Below are 21,527 nucleotides of genomic sequence, written 5' to 3'. Positions count from 1 at the left end.
TAGCTGTAAATATACTCCTCTCCTCTTAACCACGCACCCAACCACGCCCCTGCCCCAACAACCCCCCCCCCCACACACACACACATACACACACACATCTCCCGAAATCGGAGGTCTCAAGGTTGGCAAGTATGCCACAAAGAAGGAAAGCGCCCGCACAACTGAAATAGTCTTGTTTGCCAATACAAAGCAGGTCAGGTAATAGCGCTCAAAGGAAGGCGTGAAGCTGCTACAAGAAAACACCAACAGAACAGGAAAAGCTACCAAAATAACAGCGCAAGACAGGAACGAAAGGACTACACACAGGAAAACAACAACAACAACTAACTCCAAAAAAAGACAACCTGGTGGAGTTTCATTTTTTAATGTTTCTGCTGGTGGTGTGCCTCCGTATTTTTTCAATGAAAAAAATGTGCCTTGACTCAAAAAAGGTTGAAAAACACTGCACCAGCACACAGAAGTATGGACTCACTGGTAATGTGGACACCTGAATGACACACACACACAAACTGAGGCAGCAACACACACACACTTGGCTGTATGAAGTGTGTTGACAGTCCTGTCAGCTCATGGCAGCCCCATCAGGTTCCCTGCTGTCCTGTGAATGGGTCACTTCTCCTTCTCCCTACTCCATCTTATCTCTCTGTCACATCTCCTTTTTGTCTGGTGCAAAATGTGCTCTCCTTGTACTGTAGTGGGACAGTCCATGAACACTTTAGCCTGATTTGTGGTTCATAGGCCATGACCACACTAACAGAGATATTAGAGGTGGGAATCTTTGGGTGAATACGATTCAGGAGCTACGATACAATTAAAAATCGATAATTGATGCATCTTTAATTTATGTCAGGATGTCAAAGGCAGATCCGGCCCACAAATTAATTATCTATGGCCCCCGGATGATATTTGATTAGTATTAACTGTTTCTTATTTTTTCTCTGATGCGCCTGAAAGAGTGGCAGCATCTTTGACTTCCTTTATTTTACTTTATTTGTGGTATTCTTCTCAAATTTTCTTGCTTTTTTTATCACTGTGAATAATTTCCCTTTTGGATCAATAAAGTTTGTCTAATGCAGTGGTTCTTAACCTGGGTTCGATCGAACCTTAGTGGTTCGTTCGGTGAGTCGGCCTCAGGGGTTCGGCGGAGCCTCCGCCACGGAGGTAAAGACACATCCGACTTATCGTGTAAATAAAAACTTCTCCCCATCGGCGCATTATGGATACCCTCAAACAATGTTGCCTCTAATTTTCCATCTGATTTGCACGTTGTTTGATTGATCGATTGAAACGTTTACTAGCAGATTGTAAAGGAAGAGAATATTAAACAGTACAGTTTATACAGTACAGTACATATTCCGTACAATTGACCACTAAATGGTAACACCCGAATAAGTTTTTCAACTTCGGGGTCCACGTTAATCAATTCATGGTAATGTGTGTAAGGTGTGTAATTTGTTGTGAGTTCAGTACCTCCAACAAGGTTAAGAACCACTGTTCTAATGTCTAAGTCTAAGTCTATTAGAACCTGCCCGCAGGCCACAGCCGCCTGCTGCTGTTTTGCACGCACCAATACTCCATCAGAGTTGGCGCTAGGAATTTTCAAAATGGGGTCCCAGGGACCCCATCAAGTCATGAAAATGGGGTCCCACAGTAAATTTTTGGGGGTCCCAATTTTTTGTAACCGTTTTGAAAACAAATGATAAATGTATGCATTGTCCTGTTATATCTCACATTCTACATTGTGTTTTGGCAAAAGGTTGTCATAAACATTACTTCATTCATTAAAACAAAGTTTTAACATTTTTATGCATATATAATTTATTCAGTTATAAACATTCACTTTCTTCTTTCCTTCACGGATCTAAAATTTACCGCTGCTGGTATTTTTATTTTTATTGTAATATTTTCAGAATGGGTTTGTTCTATTTTTGGCCAAAGTAAGACAAAGAAAACTATTTCTTGGAATAAGACATTGACAAATAAAACTTTTTAGCTAGTATTGTATAACAAATTTGTGATGCTCCTAAGTAGTATTTTTTTTCCTCAGAAGATCTATTGCCTGAACGCAAGTTTTTATTTCTCACTGAAAAATTACTATTCAGGGAATTATGACTTGTATTAAGTTTGTTTATTTCAACTAGAAATTTGAAATATATACTTGAGATAGTGAGTTTTTCCTTTTATGCAAAAACAAAGAGCGAAGGAATAATGTTTGAAAAGGTTGTCCAAAAGCAACAACAAAATGTGCGGCAAAAGGCTCAAACAAAGTGGCAACATCAAACAAAGTACAACTAAAATTGGTATTTACAAATGCAACAGAACGAAAAACTAAAATTTGCACAGCAAAGAGCCAGAAGAACTAGAGAAACACATAACGCAATAAGTACGGTTGCATGACTAACATCAATGACCAATGCAGAGAAACGAACCTCAATCAATAAACAAAGCAGTAAGGTTTAAATAGGCCTAATTGCTAAATGCTCCATAGGTGTGTCTCTTGGCTCCGCCCCTCTGCACGCCTCAGCGCAATGACAAAAAACACAAAAGCAGAGCAAAGGTCAACAGAACGCGTAAAAAACATCAAAATGACAAGCAAAACGTAAATAAAATAAAGAACCAACAAAACACACATTCAAAACAGCTACTCCTAAATGTTTGTATAGGTATTGTCTTTGTTGTCGTTTGCACAATTGGTTGGGGTGTTTGCGAGACCACGCAGAAACAACACAACTGGTATTCATGATATAGAAATGACTTTTAAACTAAATTACAAAACCCAAAACCAGTGAAGTTGCCACCTTGTGTAAATCGTAAATAAAAACAGAATACAATGATGTGCTAACCCTTTTCAACCTATATTCAATTGAATGGACTGCAAAGACAAGACACTGTGTTATTTTTTTTGCAAATATTAGCTAATTTGGAATTTGATGCCTGCAACATGTTTCAAAAAAGCTGGCACAAGTGGCAAAAAAAGACTGAGAAAGTTGAGGAATGCTCATCAAACACTTATTTGGAAAATCCCACAGGTGAACAGGCTAACTGGGAACAGGTGGGTGCCATGATTGGGTATAAAAGCAGCTTCCATGAAATGCTCAGTCATTCACAAACAAGGACGGGGCGAGGGTCACCACTTTGTGAACAAATGCGTGAGCAAATTGTCGAACAGTTTGAGAACAACATTTCTCAACTTGCTATTGCAAGTTCGTCGCTACATCTGTAAGTGCAAGTTAAAAAGTCTACTATGCAAAGCGAAAGCCATTTATCAACAACACCCAGAAACGACGCCGACTTTTCTGGGCCCGAGCTCATCTAAGATGGACTGATGCAAAGTGATCTGTGGTCTGACGAGTCCACATTTCAAATTGTTTTTGGAAACTGTGGACGTCTTATCTTCCGGACCAAAGAGGAAAAGAACCATCCGTTATAGGGGCAAAGTTCAAAAGCCAGCATATGTGATGGTATAGGTGTGTTTTAGTGAGTATACAGTGGAGATATACCTATCTGTCATGAACATATTCTAAATGCCTCGCATGATATTTAACCTGACTGCATTTAAAGGAGCTGTTTGCAACATCCTCACAGTTACATTTTTCAAACTAATAAAATAACAATGTATTCTTATACATTTGACCATGTCACATCATTTGTGAGCACAGTCTAAAATTGCAATACAGTGGTAAATCAACTTAAGACAAAAGTTATGAGTGTTTTGAGATAAGAGCTGTTTCTCAGCTAATTGTTATGCTTTAAGTTGCAGGCAAAAACAAGTTACAAGCATCCCAGCTATTAGTTGATGTAGCAAATGCCACACTGAACCCCATTAAATCTGCCCAAAACATCTGATCTTACTTGCTAGTATTAGCTGTATTTTTTATACTGTATTTTCTGGACTGTAAATTGCTACTTTTTCCCCAAGCTTTGAACACCCTGCGGTTTATACAAAAGGTGCGGCTAGTTTATGGATTTACTTCGCTAACGGCTAAAATATGGAATGGATTAAGCAAAAAAAAAATCTAAAAATGTACTAAAATAATCCACTTTAAGAAACTGTTCAAACTCTAAGTGTTTACAAAGTACAAGGAAAAAGAATCCCGATAAACATCTTGAACCTTATTAAAAAAGGAGAAAATCAATGGAATCGATGACTTTTCTGTTTTGTTTGATTAGCCGTTTTACTGCCGTGTTACAGGCACCATTTGGAAATAATTAAGGTATGTAAATAAACATTTAAAATTTTTAAAATCTTTATGTAAATATCTCATTTCACAACGTACTGTACATATCTGTGGTGGGTAATATATACAAACATATTTTTTTTCTTTTTAAATTTAGTGAATGCAGTTTAATTACGGGAATATATACGTTAACTTTGTTTTCCAAGCACAAAAGGAAGAAAGTGAGTGTGAAGGACAGTGCTAAGAAGAAAAAAGTTGATGATATTCACTGCATTAAAGAAATAAAAAATCAAAAACATGAAAGAGCGTGTCGCCAACTTAATGAAACAATTCAAGCATTTCACCACGTGTCTGCAGGATACTGAAGCAAAACAAGTCGATAACTCTAGCCAAGAATGTTGAAATAAAATCTAAACATGGACAGTTATCCTTGAAATTATGGAAAAGCTGCTGGAAAAGAACAAGAGATACAAATAAAGTTCACTCTCCAAGATAAGTGTTGTACATTATTATTACATTGCTTCCTAAAACTACAGAAGTTATTAGTAGTACATTCTATTGTATTGTTTTTATACATTTTTACATCTAAAAGTTTGTTTTTAATTTTAAAAGACATGTTAGATGTTAAAATTGGGCCGTTTTGGGGGGGAGGGGGCAAGAATCAATTAAATTAATTTCAATTAATTTAAATGAGAGACACAGATTCGAGATACAAGTGTTTTGAGTAAAGAGTTCAGTCACAGAACCAATTAAGCTTGGAAATGGGGTAATACTGTACATTTGAAATAATGTATTCTGCACCAAAAATAGCTGCTTCTATTAGAGTCCCCTCATCGAGCGCACAGTCAGTTCTCTCCCCACATCCGTGCTACGTTTGGGTTTCTGGAAGGATCTGGCCCACCTTTGACCCTAGGCTAATGAGAGAGATAACAAGAATTAAAAGGGGGTTACTGGAAGGTGTCCGAGTATGCCGTTTAAACAATTACACGGGACTGCTTGCATGCCCCTCCCAATGACTCAGGAAATTAACGTCTCCTTCTGTCTCCCACACACACTTTTAGTCTCCACACAAAAGAGAGGGCTTATGGGAAAAAAAATCTTGGGCTAGGGTTGACTTGAATGCAAATTGCTGGGCAATCATGCTTTAATAGCCCTCTAAGAGAATGAGTAATTGGCTTGATACTATTGGGGCTGATCAGCCTAAACTCATCTTTTTCCTTGTGTGCACTGAAATGAGGCTGTGTTTTTTTGTGTCAGTCAACATACACATTAAACCTAACCCAAACCTAACTTCAAATGACAACAGTTATATCAGAGAATGTCTCATTTATTTGCTATTATTCACATTTTAATGCAACAGGTTGCTAATTCTGTTACTAATACATCACATCTATTTATACAGTGCTCCTATTCATAGGCAAGATGCTGCATGCTTGGCTGGCACCTCCACTGGTAGCGCGCAAACACGCTCTGGCCGCATCGCAGCCACGCGCCGGCAAATCTGCAGGCAATCAGTAATCAGCGCACCTGGGGCTAATGAAGACAGACAGCAGAAAGACCAGCGGACCCGAAGATTCAGTGCCGGAATGTAGTTCACTCCTCGTAGTAAGCATCCCGTCTCTGGCTTCCCTCCTACGTACTTGCTCTCTCTCTGTGACTTCCCAGTTCCCGTTGTCTTATGTCCGTTGTGATCCCCGCAGTGCTTCCCCTGTTTCCCGTGATCGAGCAGTGTGCCTGGACTTCCTTCTGGATTCCGGACTGCCTCCCTCGATCCTCGACCCCAGCTTGGACACGGACCTCGTTGCTTCTCTCCAGCCCCCGACCGCTTTCTTGCCCACGGACTGCCTTCTCGCCTTGCCCCTTTGGTCTGACGAAGGATTCATCCAACACGCACATACAACAAACTCTGCTAACATTTACATTATTAATTCTACACATCGTTCTGCACCCTTCACTTAGAGTAGCATACACACCCCAACACTTCATTATCAGGTTCAATAAACCTATTGAACTGATTCTTGCTGTGGTGTCGTCTCCTTCCCCCGCCGTACGTAACACAAGAAGAGAGAGCATGACGGAGGTCCAAGTGCATGTCATGTCAATTAGGGGTGTCCCATTCCGATATTGTTAAAACAAAGTATCGGATAATATCGGCTTGCATGAAAAATCCCCGATATAAGCTGCGATACAAGCAGTCCTGCAGCGTGTTTGCTTGTGCAAACCTGGACAGCCAATTAACATCTAAATGTCCGTCAATGAGCACACAAGCTTAGTCTTTTCTACTATTTTAGTCAAGTCGTTTACAAAAGGTAAACATGGTAGTCCATAGGCACGACACTAAACACACAATAGCACGTAAGCTAGACATATGTAAAACGTGTCCTTCATTGAACAATGTTGTAGTATAAAACAGCACATGTGTAAAGTGGCATTTTACTTACGTATACAAAGTCTCCATGGCAGAGGCGTAGTAAAAACTATCCAGTAACAAACGTGTCCACATCATTGAACTTGCTGCATCGTGATCTTAAAGGCCTACTGAAACCTACTACTACCGACCACGCAGTCTGATAGTTTATATATCAATGATGAAATCTTAACATTGCAACACATGGTTAGCTTACTGAAGTGCAATTTTAAATTTCGCGCGAAATATCCTGCTGAAAACGTCTCGGTATGATGACGTCTGCGCGTGACGTCACGGATTGTAGAGGACATTTTGGGACAGCATGGTGGCCAGCTATTAAGTCGTCTCTTTTCATCGCAAAATTCCACAGTATTCTGGATATCTGTGTTGGTGAATCTTTTGCAATTTGTTCAATGAACAATGGAGACAGCAAAGAAGAAAGCTGTAGGTGGGAAGCGGTGTATTGCGGCCGACTGCAGCAACACAAACACAGCCGGTGTTTCATTGTTTACATTCCCAGAAGATGACAGTCAAGCTTTACCATTGGCCTGTGGAGAACTGGGACAACAGAGACTCTTACCAGGAGGACTGAGTTGGATGCGCAGATGCGGTACCATGAGTACGCATACAGCTGCGCCTTCCAAACATTTGATCGCTTGCCCGTACGTGCGTGCCGCTATGTGCATGTCACGTACGTAACTTTGGGGACTTTGGGGAAATATATGTGCTGTATGAATTTTGGGGAGGTGAACGGTACTTTGGGCTGTGGGATTGAGTGTGTTGTGCAGGTGTTTGAGTTGTATTGGCGGGTTATATGGACGGGAGGGGGGAGGTGTTTGTTATGCGGGATTAATTTGTGGCATATTAAATATAAGCCTGGTTGTGTTGTGGCTAATAGAGTATATATACGTCTTGTGTTTATTTACTGTTTTAGTCATTCCCAGCTGAATATCAGGTCCCACCCGCCTCTCACAGCATCTTCCCTATCTGAATCGCTCCCACTGCCCTCTAGTCCTTCACTCTCACTTTCCTCATCCACAAATCTTTCATCCTCGCTCAAATTAATTGGGAAATCGTCGCTTTCTCGGTCCGAACCGCTCTCGCTGCTGGTGGCCATGATTGTAAACAATGTGCGGATGTGAGGAGCTCCACAACCTGTGACGTCACGCTACTCGTCTGCTACTTCCGATACAGGCAAGGCTTTTTTTATCAGCGACCAAAAGTTGCAAACTTTATCGTCGATGTTCTCTACTAAATCCTTTCAGCAAAAATATGGCAATATCGCGAAATGATCAAGTATGACACATAGAATGGACCTGCTATCCCCGTTTAAATAAGAAAATTGCATTTCAGTAGGCCCTTAACCTTATGAATTATGGTGGCCACTAAGTGTCACCAAAAAACAATTGGCACTCCATTTCAACTTAAGACAGCATAAATATTTTCTAACATTCCACAATACAACAAAACAAAAGTATGTACCCTATTTTTCGGACCATAGGGCGCACCGGATTATAAGGTGCATTAAAGGGGTCATATTATCATTTTTTTTTAAATTAAAACACTATCTTGTGGTCTACATAACATGTAATGGTGGTTCCTTGGTGAAAGTGTTGCACAGATTATGTTTTACAGATCATCTTCAAGTAGCTTTCTGAGCGTCTCTTCAGGATGTGCCGTTTTGTGGGCGGTCTTACTTACGGGGCTCACCTTCTCCCCGTCGTCTTTGTTGTAGCGGTGTAGCGTGCAAGGACGGGATGGGAAGAAGTCTCACAAGATGGAGCTAACTGTTTTAATGACATTCTGACTTCATTTAAATCAAAGTGAAGCAGCATCTCCTCATCCGTGGCTCTATAATGCAACATCAACGGCGGAAATGTGTCCCGTGAAAAACCGTCCGACCGGAACCCTCTAATAACTAAAGTTCCGTGGGTGAATAATGTAAACCCACTACAGTTTTTAGCGCTTTGATAGCTAGTCTACTGACAGATACAAGTAAGAACTTTAGACTACTTTATATTAGAATTGGCAACAGGGGAAGATGAATGCCACATAAGAAGGTAGAGAAAAAGAAGAAGCTTATGACTACGACACGTACATTTTCAGGACTTATGCAGATGCCAAATATCCCATCAGCAGGTACCAGAAGGTAAGAAAAGTTGGTTTTGCATATTATTGCGAAACAAAACGCCAGATAATGTCTGCTAATAGGTGCCATTTTGCGGTGCTTATACACACACTATAATAATACTCGTATGTTTAATGCGACGACAATCCGTCAAGCGTTGCGGCTTCATAGCTTACCGAAGTCGTACTAAAAACATTTTGACAGATTTTGGAGCGCCGTGTGGTATGTTCTATATTCTCAATGGAAAATGTTATGTTTTGGGGTTGTTTACTGCTATCCAAGGTTCCCTCTAAGGTGCGCGCCTGCACAATTGCGCACTGCTCACGCGTCCTCTGCGCACAGCAAATTAATGCCGCGCAGAAAATCAAAAATCCCATCTGAACTTTAAACAAAATAAACACATTACAATTTATTCTGTATGATTTTGCAATGAAACTCTGTGAGTGACAAGTGACAACAAGAGTGGCCCCAATGAATAAAACAATCTTTGTCAACACAGTTCAATTATCGTCTGTCGAGACACTTTACGGACAGGAATTACATCAATCACTTTATTTGTATATATTTGTAACCACACCAAAAACATGAGTAAAAAAAACTTTTATCTATAAAAACTGGTAATTATCTGCCATACAAAGCAGGCTTAAACCAACTTTGTCATCCGTCATATCAACAGAAGCCGCTCGCTCTGTCTCACTTGCACCAACACACACACTCATGGCACTTAGCCAGTGCTGCGTTTATGGCCACACAAAAAGTCGGACAACCCCAATGCCACACAATGTGTAAATGCCAGGTTGTAACACTATGACTCCTCAATCAGATGTGTGCTTATTTTACTGCCATTTATTAAGAATGTTAATCTAAGGATATTATTCATGAAATATTGTTACTAGATTTCATAAATGCTAATGAAAAGATGTATTTTACAGACAGAAAGTTATAGGAACTAAATGGAATCTCTGAAAGGGGTAACATTTCTTTTAAAGGCAGGACCCGCAGCCAGACATACAATACTCGCACATAGATCATGAAAAACATGTTTTTTTGTTATTGTCATTGTAAAAGGGCAAAATCACTTGTATCAGAAAATTATTTTAATGAAACATTTAAATTGTTATGTCAGGTTTGGGACAGGTGTGACGTTAGTGTGGCGACAGTGTGCACATCTGATGTTGCTCACACGTGCTCCACTGAATGCTCAGGGAGTTTGTGCGTTTGCTCACACGGATGAAAAATTAGAGGGAACATTGCTGCTATCATATTGCAGTCTACACGTATCTCTTATGTATGACTGCCATCTACTGGTCCCACTTATAATTACACCATGTACCAAATAAAGTTGCTTTGAGGTCAGTAAGCACAACCAGAATTATGCTGTACATTGGGCGCACCGGGTTATAAGGCGCACTGTCGAGTTTTGAGAAAATGAAAGGATTTTAAGTGTGCCTTATAGTCTGAAAAATACGATACTATGATTTGTGCTGATATCCTTCCATCCATTTTCTACCGCTTGTCCCTCTCGGGGTCGCAGGGTGACTGGAGCCTATCGCATATCGGCTTATTATCAGTATCGGCCAATACTCAATATCGGTATCGTATCAAGAGTAAAAAAAGTTGCATCGGGACACAATGGAAACAAGCCTTTTGGCTTTTTGTGCCATCCATTTGCCTTTTTAAAGCATTAAATTCTTTAAGATGTCAATAAACTTCTCAATCAATCAATCAATCAAAAACCCAGATATTTTGAAGTCTTATACAGTACTTTTATAAAATGTTTCATTAATACCTTTAAAAATGAAATACGTTTCTGTAATGAATGAGCAAATACTGGGCTAACCCTTTAAATATGAATAACTATATACCGTCTTACTTTAACATGTGAAGAAAGACAAATGGGTAAGACATCGATCACATAAGCATCTGTTAGGCTTGGCAACGCTGACAAGTCTACAGAGACGTTTTTAAACCCCATTTCTCAATCTTATCTCCATTACTGTCAATGCCGCTCAGGCACTTAAAGAGCTGTTCCACAGCCAGAGAGGGTAAAATGACAGGATATGCAAATGAAGGCACCTTGTCACACCGGGGTTTACTTCATTTTTTGCTGTTTCTTGAGGCACATTCCGTGCTTTGCAAATATTAATAAGTCTTTTCTTACTCCAACAAACAAACCCTCAGCATATTTTGTCAATAGTAACATGAATAAGGTCGACATACTGTAAAAAGATGAATGCATATTTCCATATTCCAAACAAGCCGAGATTTTAAAGACCGTGCACAGACAATTAAATAGGGGAACAATGGTTGACTGCCAGCGGAGTAATGCCGAGGTTACTCGCCTTGTTGGCACTGAGTAGGAGAGAGAGAGAGAGAGAGAGAGAGAGAGAGAGAGAGAGAGAGAGAGAGAGAGAGAGAGAGAGAGAGAGAGAGAGAGAGAGAGAGAGAGACATTACATTGTTAGGGTTGGGAAACAAATGATATCGCAATAAATATCGCAGGCCTATTTTATGGGGGCTGAAGCCCTAGCGACGCCAATGGGGGGGGGGGGGGGGTGTCCCCACATCTGCGGTCATCCCATTGGGTTGAGTTTTTTCTTGCCCTGATGTGGGATCTGAGCCAAGGATGTCGTTGTGGCTTGTGCAGCCCTTTGAGACACTCGTGATTTAGGGCTATATAAATAAACTTTGATTGATCGGTTGCTCAAACAGTTACGTGTTTGTTGAATTCGAAATTTCGGGTATGATGTTTCTTAAAAGGGAAAAATGTAAATGTTGCTTCTATTAATGTTAGAATTTAAGATAGGGGAGACACTGTTCCAGATTGATTTTCCGACGATTTATAGAACAAGCGGTAACCTAAGCAAAGCTGCACGCAACCCCCCGATACTATGTTTTACTTAGCAAAATTAATTATCGTGATTAATAATCGTGATTTCAATATTGATAAAAATACTTGTGATTATTATTCGTAATCATGCATCCCAAGTGAATTTCAGCATACATCGAAATTTGTTAAGCTTATGGACAATTCAGAGTCTCTGAGTGACCGAACATGCATGTTTTCAGGATGTGGGAAAAGTTAAAAGTTAAAGTTAAAGTACCAATGATTGTCACACACACACACTAGGTGTGGCGAAATTATTCTCTACATTTGACCCATCACCCTTGATCACCCCCTAGGAGGTGAGAGGAGCAGTGGGCAGCAGCGGTGGCCACGCCCGGGAATCATTTTTGGTGATTCGACCCCCAATTCCAACCCTTGATGCTGAGTGCCAAGCAGGGAGGTAATGGGTCCCATTTTTATAGTCTTTGGTATAACTCGGCCGGGGTTTGAACTCCCAACCTACCGATCTCAGGACGGACACTCTAACCACTAGGTCACTGAGTAGGTAAAAAAAAAAGCCGGAGTAGTTGGAGAATACACACACAGTACACACGCACAGGCAGAAAATCCAGGCTTCACAACGGGACTTGAACCTTCGATCTCCTGATGCAGACATGCTAACTATCATTATTTGGTAAATTACTTTAAAAAGGTAATTGGTTATTGTTACTCGTTACTTTGCCAGATAAGTAATTAAATTAGTAACGTACTTACTCTTTAATAAATGCTATTAATTACGAGGGAAAGTATATCTTGTGTTACTAAAAGAATTAAAAACAACATTAATGCATATGCAGTTGAAAGAGGGTTCATGAAATCAGAGTATGTGAGTGTGTGTGCCTTTAAAAGGCAGTGCCTGTGCCTGTTGCTAGGTGACATGTGACATCAGCGAGAGAGCTCTTGCGAAACGGCAGCTTTGTTGAATCTTTTTACTGGATTGTGTTACCTCTGGTAGTATAGTATATATCTGTATCATGAATCAATTTAAGTGGACCCCGACTTAAACAAGTTGAAAAACTTATTCGGGTGTTACCATTTAGTGGTCAGTTGTACGGAATATGTACTTCACTGTGCAACCTACTAATAAAAGTCTCAATCAATCAATCAATGGTTAGTAAAGAGATCGAATGTGCTTCGATGGCTGTCTTGTCAGCTTGTCCACAAACGGGGCAGTGTAAAATTGCAAGCTTGTCACTTCAGTCACTGATTTGTTGCTCGTTATTCCCACGAAGTAGTAGTAATAGTAGTAGTGTGTGTATGAGTGTGTTGTTTGCTATGTGACGTTGCCTCTTCCTATTTGGTATCAAGTTCATTTTAGTGTAGTGCCGGTTGATGCTTTATTAGTAAAAATATATTTCATGCATTGAACTTGCTGTGCTTTTGAGCCTGTTATGTTGACAAAAAAACACATCAAACATACGGCTTTGAAAACGTACATAAAAGCCATTTATAGAATACTCGTTACTAGTTAAAGTAACAGTGTTAGTAACGCCGTTATTGCAAACACTGCTATCGACTAGGCCAGGGGTTGGCAACCCAAAACGTTGAAAGAGCCATATTGGACCAAAAATACACAAAAAACTAATCTGTCTGGAGCCGCAAAAAACGAAAAGCTGTATATAAGCAACACATTAGGTTAGTGTCTATATTAGCTATAATAGCCTACTATCAAAATGACTACATGTCGCAGGCTGAAGCAAATCTTCATTGACAGAAATGTTGAAATGTAATATTTATTCTACACATTTTTACAACATTAGAAACCATTAGTAAAAAAGGTGAGATCACTCCTAGAAATGACTGGCTTTTAATGGCCAAAGGTATAGATGTGTGTGTCCAAGTTAAAGGAAACGGCAGGTTGTCTTCTTTTAATAGACTTATTATAATCTTTAGTAAGCTAGGTAATGTTTGCTGTGGTCTGGAACAACATGGCACACAAACAACTATCTGAAATGCAGCCAATATTACATACAGATAATGTGTCATGAGACATGCAAAACTAAATTATATACAGATAGGATAAAAGTAAAGGATATTAAATGAGCTCAAATAGACCTACAAATGAGGCATAATGATGCAATATGTACATACAGCTAGCCTAAATAGCATGTTAGCATTGATTAGCTTGCATACATGCACTGGCCAAATTTGCCTGATTAGCACTCCAACAAGTCAATAACATCAACAAAGTTCACCTTTGTGCATTCACGCACAGTATAAAACGTTTGGTGGACAAAATGAGACAAAGAAGGAGTGGAAGATTTTACATGTAGACTTAGACTTAGACTTCCTTTTTATTGTCATTCAAATTTGAAATTTACAGCACAGATAAGAACACAAGTTTGTTACATAAGCTCATGGTAGTGCAGGATAAAAAAGCAATAAGGTGCATATATAAATATATATATATATATATATATATATATATATATATATAAATAACATATAAATATATATATAAAATAAATAAATATATATAAATATACATAAATATATCTAAATAAATAAATAGATTACTGTACAGATAAATATATTGCACTTTTTCACAGGCGTCCACGTTTATGAATGTATGTTGTATTGTCTTTTTTATTCCAGCGAGTTAATCCATTTTGGGGGGACTTGAGGGGATAATTTAATTATGATGCGTTCAAGAGTAAACAAACTGTTGCGTCACAGTCCACACTATGGTGAGTTCAAGAACCGCCAACAATTAGTAGGACAAAACGATGTTCACCAAATACTCTCATCAGTGAAGAATACAGACAAACATAAACAGTGGGCTTTCTAACAATTGGGAAGGTTTGTGTCATGTTTGTCCTAAAAACAAAAAAATCATCCATCCATCCATTTTCTACCGCTTATTCCCTTTGGGGTCGCGGGGGCGCTGGAGCCTATCTCAGCTACAATCGGGCGGAAGGCGGGGTACACCCTGGACAAGTCGCCACCTCATCGCAGGGCCAACACAGATAGACGGACAACATTCACACTCACATTCACACACTAGGGCCAATTTAGTTTTTCCAATCAACCTATCCCCAGGTGCATGTCTTTGGAAGTGGGAGGAAGCCGGAGTACCCGCAGGGAACCCACGCAGTCACGGGTAGAACATGCAAACTCCACACAGAAAGATCCCGAGCCCGGGATTGAACCCAAGACTACTCAGGACCTTCGTATTGTGAGGCAGACGCACTAACCCCTCTTCCACCGTGCTGCCCCAAAAAAATCATACTAAAACAAAAAAAAATTGTTTTCCCCCATCTTTTTCCATTTTCAATCCTTTTTTAAAAAATGCTCCAGGGAGCCACTCACTAAAGAGCCGCATGTGGTTCGAACTAGGCCACTGTGCGAAATATTTATAAAAAATTGTTTTTAAATGATGGCAAGTAATGACAAATCATAATATCTTTAGGTATTTTATGTACAGACCAATGTGTGACGTGCACAATGGAAAGAAGCTCTTTCCTAGTGACAAAAGGAAGAAAGGTAATTATTAATAGATAAACATTTACAGTATTATCAAAAAGCTTTCGTAACTAAAACGACAGATCCCCCTGTATTTGATCATGATTGTATTTCAAATACCCTCGACAATGAAGCACCTTCTGAAGCACGCTTGTATATTCCCACATCTCGGCGTGCAACCCACTTTCTCTGCCTCCCATCCTGTCTGCGTCTCTCGCTGAGACCCTGTTAGTCACCCCAGAGAGGCTTCGTCACTCATGTCGATGGGGGACAAGGAGAATGTGGCGTTTTCCCCGGATCAAAGAATTTACGAGCAATTAAAAGTTGGCTGACGCTCGGCATCCATCAGCCCAGCGTGCCGCTGCCACGCTGGGTGAGGGGGACTCGCAGTAAACCACAGGCTATATACTTTTATATCTGTTTTCCCTGCAAAGAGAGGAGGTTATGACAAAATTATGTTTTACTGTCCCTAGTTTTCCAGCACGATGTCGACATCTTTCATGGAACACGGTCACTGGAAGTCACAGGCCCTCGTGAGGGAGACAGAGAAAAATGGATGTGCGGTACTCCACGTTCTTATTACACAAATAACAAACTACTGTTGGTGGTCGTGTTGGAACGATACCAATATTTTGGTACCGGTACTAAAATTATTTTGATACTTTTCTAAATAAAGAGGAACACAAAAAAATCGCATTATTGGCTTAATTTTAACAAAAAATGTTAGGGTACATTAAACATATGTTTCTTATTGCAGTTAAGTCCTTAAATAAAATAGTGAACATACAAGACAACTTGTCTTTTAGTAGTAAGTAAACAAACAAAGGCTCCTAATTTAGTCTGCTGACGTACGCAGTAACATATTGTGTCATTTATCATTCTATTATTTTGTCAACATTATTAAGGACAAGTGGTAGAAAATTCATTATTAATCTACTTGTTCATTTACTGTTAATATCTGCTTACTTTCGCTTTTAACATGTTCTATCTACACTTCTGTTAAAATGTGTCATGTCTTGGTGATCATGTTTAGTTTGGCTATGTTCTGTTTGGTTTTTGCACTCTGTCAGTTTCTGCTTTTTCACTCCCTGTTTTGTTTCCATGACTACCAATCAGCTCACCTGTCCTCACGACTCACGCACCTGATTCATTTGAACTCACGCACCTGTTTTCAATCACCACATGACTATTTAAGCCTGTCATTTTCTGTTGGTCGGCCTGGCGACATCACATTCATGCTCTGCACTCTTGACACGCTGCTTACTCTGTCCAGGTCATAGTTCATGCTGCTCTTTTCTTGCCACGTAAGTTTTTTGTTTATTCAAGCCACTGTTTTGTACCTCCGCTGTGAGCGCCTTTTGTTTGTTCCTTTTTTTCCATAGTTCTGCCTTTGTGCTAGTTTTGTTTTATTAGCCAAGTTTGTTCCCCGCCTTGTGCGCGCCTTTTGTTTATATTTTTTATAGTCTATTATTAAATCATGTATTTACCTTCACGCCATGTCCAGTCCAAATCCTTTGCACCATGGGAAAACAAACCACGCCAAAGTCCTAGTCTTGACAAAATGTAATAATCACTTATTCTTCTGTTTGATACTTTACATTAGTTTTGGATGATACCACAAATTTGGGTATCAATCCGATACCAAGTAGTTACAGGATCATACATTGGTCATATTCAAAGTCCTCATGTATCCAGGTACATATTTACTGTGTTTATAAACATAATATACTTTTTTTTTTAAACGAAAGAAAATTATCGACTAAATACGCTATTGTACTTAGTACAGTGGTTCTTAACCTTGTTTGAGGTAGCGAACCCCACCAGTTTCATATGTGCATTCACCGAACCCTTCTTTAGTGAAAAATAAAATGTTTTTTTTTCCAATTCAAGACAAAGTTATAAGTTTTTTTTACTGGTGCACAAAATGAACCGTTCAAAGAACAAAACCCACACAGTGCATAAACTCACAACAAATTACACACCTGCAAATCAGATGGAAAATTAGAGGGAACATTGTTTGGGGGTATCCGTAGTACGTCGATAGGGAGACGTTTTTATTTACAAGAGGCTTCACCGAACCCCTGAGGCCGACTCACCGAACCCCTAGGGTTCGATCGAACCCAAGTTAAGAACCACTGACTTAGTATCATTACAGTGGATGTTAAGTATACGGGACCCGTACGTTTCAGAGGCGATATAGTACCGAAAATGATTCATTAGTATTGCAGTACTACACTAATACCGGTATACCGTACAACCCTAGTAGATACTCCTCTAACCAATCAGCAGCCGAGCAGAGCTATGATTTATCTACATATGCTGATGTAATTTTAACTCCACAATAGAAATCACATTCCTCTTAACATGCTGCGCAAAAGCACGCACACAAGCACACGGACGCACGCCCGGCAAACTCTCATGCATCAACACAGTCACCCCTTTCTCTTGCTCTGTCTCCTCTTGACAGGCCCAGACTCATTTGCATCTGTAATTGTCTTGTAATGTACTTTTAATTTGAAAATGGAGGCGATTAATTATTTTAATATGGAGCAAAATGCCTCAAATGTAAACATTCTAATAGTTTTCTGAGAACACAAGATCATTTTTCATTGGAGGGATTCAATCTTAGCTCATTTTTTAATGCCACAACACGGCTGTTTCAGCACTCATGCATTCTCCTTCATATTCACTTTGTCTTTGCAGAGGGCAGAGCTTTTTTCAACTATTCTTCAGCTGTTAGTTTCTATCTACATCTCTCACGGAAAATTGCTGTGGTTTCACGTGGGGCGTCGATAGAAATTAAATCTGCTTAGGATTCATTTGTGCACCATTTTAGAATAAAGTTTTTGAATAGCATTTGAAAAAAAATAAATAATCAGAAACTGTGAAATAGTCACATCATGATCACGATGAGCGTGCAATCATTTATTTCTCCCTAAGAAAGAACACCGACTGAACTCACTTCTGTTACGACGGGGTCGCATGTTGATGTGTGGATCGTTCTCCCAAGATGCAGGTAAGGAAATGATTTAATGTCCATAAATCATTCAAAACACAAAAATACAGCGTGCCGATAGCACGGGAAGCTAATGGAATAGCTAACAAGAAAACAAACGGCAAAGCTTAGCTCAGGAATCAAATAAGTAGACGTCGCTACTGTTGCATGGAAGCAAATAAGAGAGCCAGACTGAAGCCAGACTGTGGCGAAAAGCAGGGAATAAGTAGCTCTCTGATTAGTGCCCAGGAGCAGGTGAGCTTCCTGAACACTAATCAGAGGCAGGTGAAAAACAATCTGCAGCCATGGCAACTGAAACACAAACCCAGGGGTGCTCAAAACAGGAACTAAGGGAGTCAAAAACGAAACAACCTCTTTTATAAAATTTGCTCAATCATCACAAGTATGTCAACAAATACAGTGGTAACTTAATTGAATACATTGCTGTCAATTCATTAAGGACCGCCAAAAACTTGTAACATGCTTTTTAATAAAAGAAAAATTATTTCTAAATAACAAATATTGTATACAAAAAATTCTAGGCAAACAATAAATGGAAATGAACTTGATAACTTTGCCAGCATTGATAAATAATTTGACCTTTCTCAAAGAAAAATGCCCTCTGCTTGCGTTGTTTTAGACCAGGGGTCAGCAACCCGCGGCTCCGGAGCCGCATGCGGCTCTTTGATCACTCTGATGCGGCTCAGCTGCATACTTGCTGGCCCTCCCAATTTTTCCGGGAGACTTTCGAATTTCAGTGCCTCTCCCGAAAATCTCCCGGGGCAACAATATTGAGGTCGTGCCGTTATAGCAGTGCCTTTAGCGTTAGATTTTACACTATCTGCGTGCAGGCCCAGTCACATGTTGTGTGCGGGCTTTGACCAACACACGTACGTGACTGCAAGGCATACTTAGTCAACAACCATACAGGTTACACTGACGGTGGCCGTATAAAACAACTTTAACACTCTTACTAATATGCGCCACACTGTGAACCCACACCAAAAAAGAATGACAAACACATTTCGGCAGAACATCCGCACCGTGAGACAACATAAACACAACAGAACAAATACCCAGAATCCCATGCAGCACTAACTCTTCCGGGCTACATTATACACCCCCGCTACCACCAAACCCCGCCCACCTCAACTGACGCACGGAGGGGAGGGGGGGAGGGGCTTGGTGGTAGCATATTAGTGAGAGTGTTAAAGTTGTTTTATACGGCCACCCTCAGTGTAACCTGTATGGCTGTTGACTAAGTATGCCTTGCAGTCACTCATGTGTGTCTGCAGAAGCCTCATACAACATGTAACTGGACTGGCATGCTGTTAGTACAGGCTGTAGAAGGCGCGAAAGACAGTGCCATCACGGCACACCCTTATTAATGTTGTTAGGGTGAAAATCAGCAGACATCCGATAGAATAGTTGCACTGAACTTCGGGAGTCTCCCGGTAAAATCGGGAGGGTTGGCAAGTATGACGCTGTCAAGCGCCATTTATATAAAACTCGCGGGCCGCGCTAACATACATTTTTTATATTAAAGTGCAGGCCGCAAAATAACGTCTCGTGGGCCGCGTGTCTGGTTTATACTTAGCACAAAGCAAAAAAAAAACTTTGTATTCAGTGTTATTTCATTTTAAATTTCAAAAGAGTTTTGTGGCTCCCATTGTTTTCTTGAATTAGTGAAACGGGTCAAAATGGCTCTTTGAGTGGTAAAGGTTGCCGACCCCTGTTTTAGACGGTTGGAACTGTTTTTTATGTCTATTGCTGAGTTCCATTTATCTTGGAAGCCGAAAGTCAGAGTTGGGAATGATGTCACATCCGAGTTAGGAGTGTTCCAGTTACGGAAGTCAAGATAGCCATATCCACAAATATAAATGCTATTTGCATTGACTGAATATTAAACACAACTAAGTAACTTTTAAACCTTCATAAAATATTTGCATAACTTTTGGGGTGATACATGGACTTACGACTAGTTAAAATACACAGCCTTCATGGCCTGAGGGGGCCTGTAACGCTTTTATTGGCACTAAGCGATTTTGACCAAAAAAATACAAATGTGCTGACTTTCTTCACGGCAAACGTCACTGCCCCTTTCCCATCCATTAATAAGACGGAAGTTGATGCGAACGCCTGCGTGGCGCCAGTAAACAAGAAGAAGAAGAAGAACGCCTACATTCAATTACTGCTCTCTTGGCCGAAGCTCCAAAATAACCAAAGAAACGAAAAGTTTTGTGTGAAGACACAAAAAAGAAAAACTAATTCTGTCACGGAGGGGTGGCATTTTACGGCATGGATCATTCTCACAAGATGCAGACGGAACTCCGGAGGCAAGGTGCAGGTAAGGAAATTATTTATTGTCCATAAATCATGCAACGTACCAACAAACAAAACAAACGAGCTGATAGCACGGGAATATAATGAAAAAGGCTTGCGCGAAAGCTTAGCATATCAACAGACAAAGGAATCAAACAAAGTAGCCGCCATAACTGTTGCGTGGAAGCAAATAAGAAAACCAGACTGAGTGTGGTGAAAAACGGGAATAAGTAGCTCTCTGATTAGTGCCCGTCAGCAGGTGAGCATGCCGAACACTAATCAGAGGCAGGTGAAACCAGTCTGCACCCATGGTAACCAAAACACAAACCCAGGGGTGTTCAAAACAGGAACTGATGGAGTCAAAAACTAAACAAAACATGATGCGGGCAACAGATCATGACAAATTCCTTGCAATAGCTCATTGAGAAATGTTGTTCTTAAACTGTTGGACAATTTGCTCACAAAGTGGTGACCCCTTCCCCCATCCTTGTTTGTGAATGACTGAGCATTTCATGGAAGCTCATTTTATACCCAATCATGGCACCCACCTGTTCTCAATTAGCCTGTTCACCTGTGGGATGTTCCAAATAAGTGTTTGATGAGCATTCCTTAACTTGCTCCGTCTTTTTTGCCACTTGTGCCAGCTTTTTTTAAACATGTTGCAGGCATCAAATTCCAAATGAGCTAATATTTGCGAAAAACTACAAAGTTTACCAGTTCGAACGTTAAGCATCTTGTCTTTGCAGTCAATTCAATTGAATGTAGGTTGAAAAGGATTTGCAAATCGTTATATTCTGTTTTTATTTACCATTTACACTACGTGCCAACTTCACTGGTTTGGGGTTTTGTACATTAAGAAAACTTGTTATGAAGATGTCTGTAATCTGGACACTACAGGTGGTTCAAAGGGAAAAAAATGCTGAAAGACGCCTCGTATCATAAGCTAAAATACTATTATATGCCAAACTTGTGGATGATTATGTTTTTTTGATATTCTAATTTTTATTTTTGTATTCAATAATACTAATTGCCAAGATCATCAGGACTCCTTAAGATCATCAGGACTCTTCTTCCTCCTATCCAGGAGGTCGCAAAAAGCCGCTGCCTGACCAGGGCTCAGAAAATCTGCAAAGACTCCTCCCACCCCCA

The 21,527-nt window shown here is 40.0% G+C and overlaps 1 protein-coding gene and 1 long non-coding RNA gene across 3 annotated transcripts in view; one reads left to right on the top strand and one right to left on the bottom strand.

The window, feature by feature from the left end:
- Positions 1 to 21,527, top strand: part of fbxl4 (F-box and leucine-rich repeat protein 4) — a 608,311-nt gene that overhangs the window by 216,552 nt on the left and 370,232 nt on the right. The gene's annotated exons all lie outside the window — the stretch shown is intronic.
- The window catches only part of LOC133596588 (uncharacterized), a 192,302-nt gene that overhangs the window by 121,727 nt on the left and 49,048 nt on the right, over positions 1 to 21,527 (bottom strand). The gene's annotated exons all lie outside the window — the stretch shown is intronic.

Source organism: Nerophis lumbriciformis, linkage group LG04, assembly GCF_033978685.3.
Source record: "Nerophis lumbriciformis linkage group LG04, RoL_Nlum_v2.1, whole genome shotgun sequence".
NCBI classification, from domain to species: Eukaryota; Metazoa; Chordata; class Actinopteri; order Syngnathiformes; family Syngnathidae; genus Nerophis; species Nerophis lumbriciformis.
This window is presented reverse-complemented; position numbering and strand designations above follow the sequence as displayed.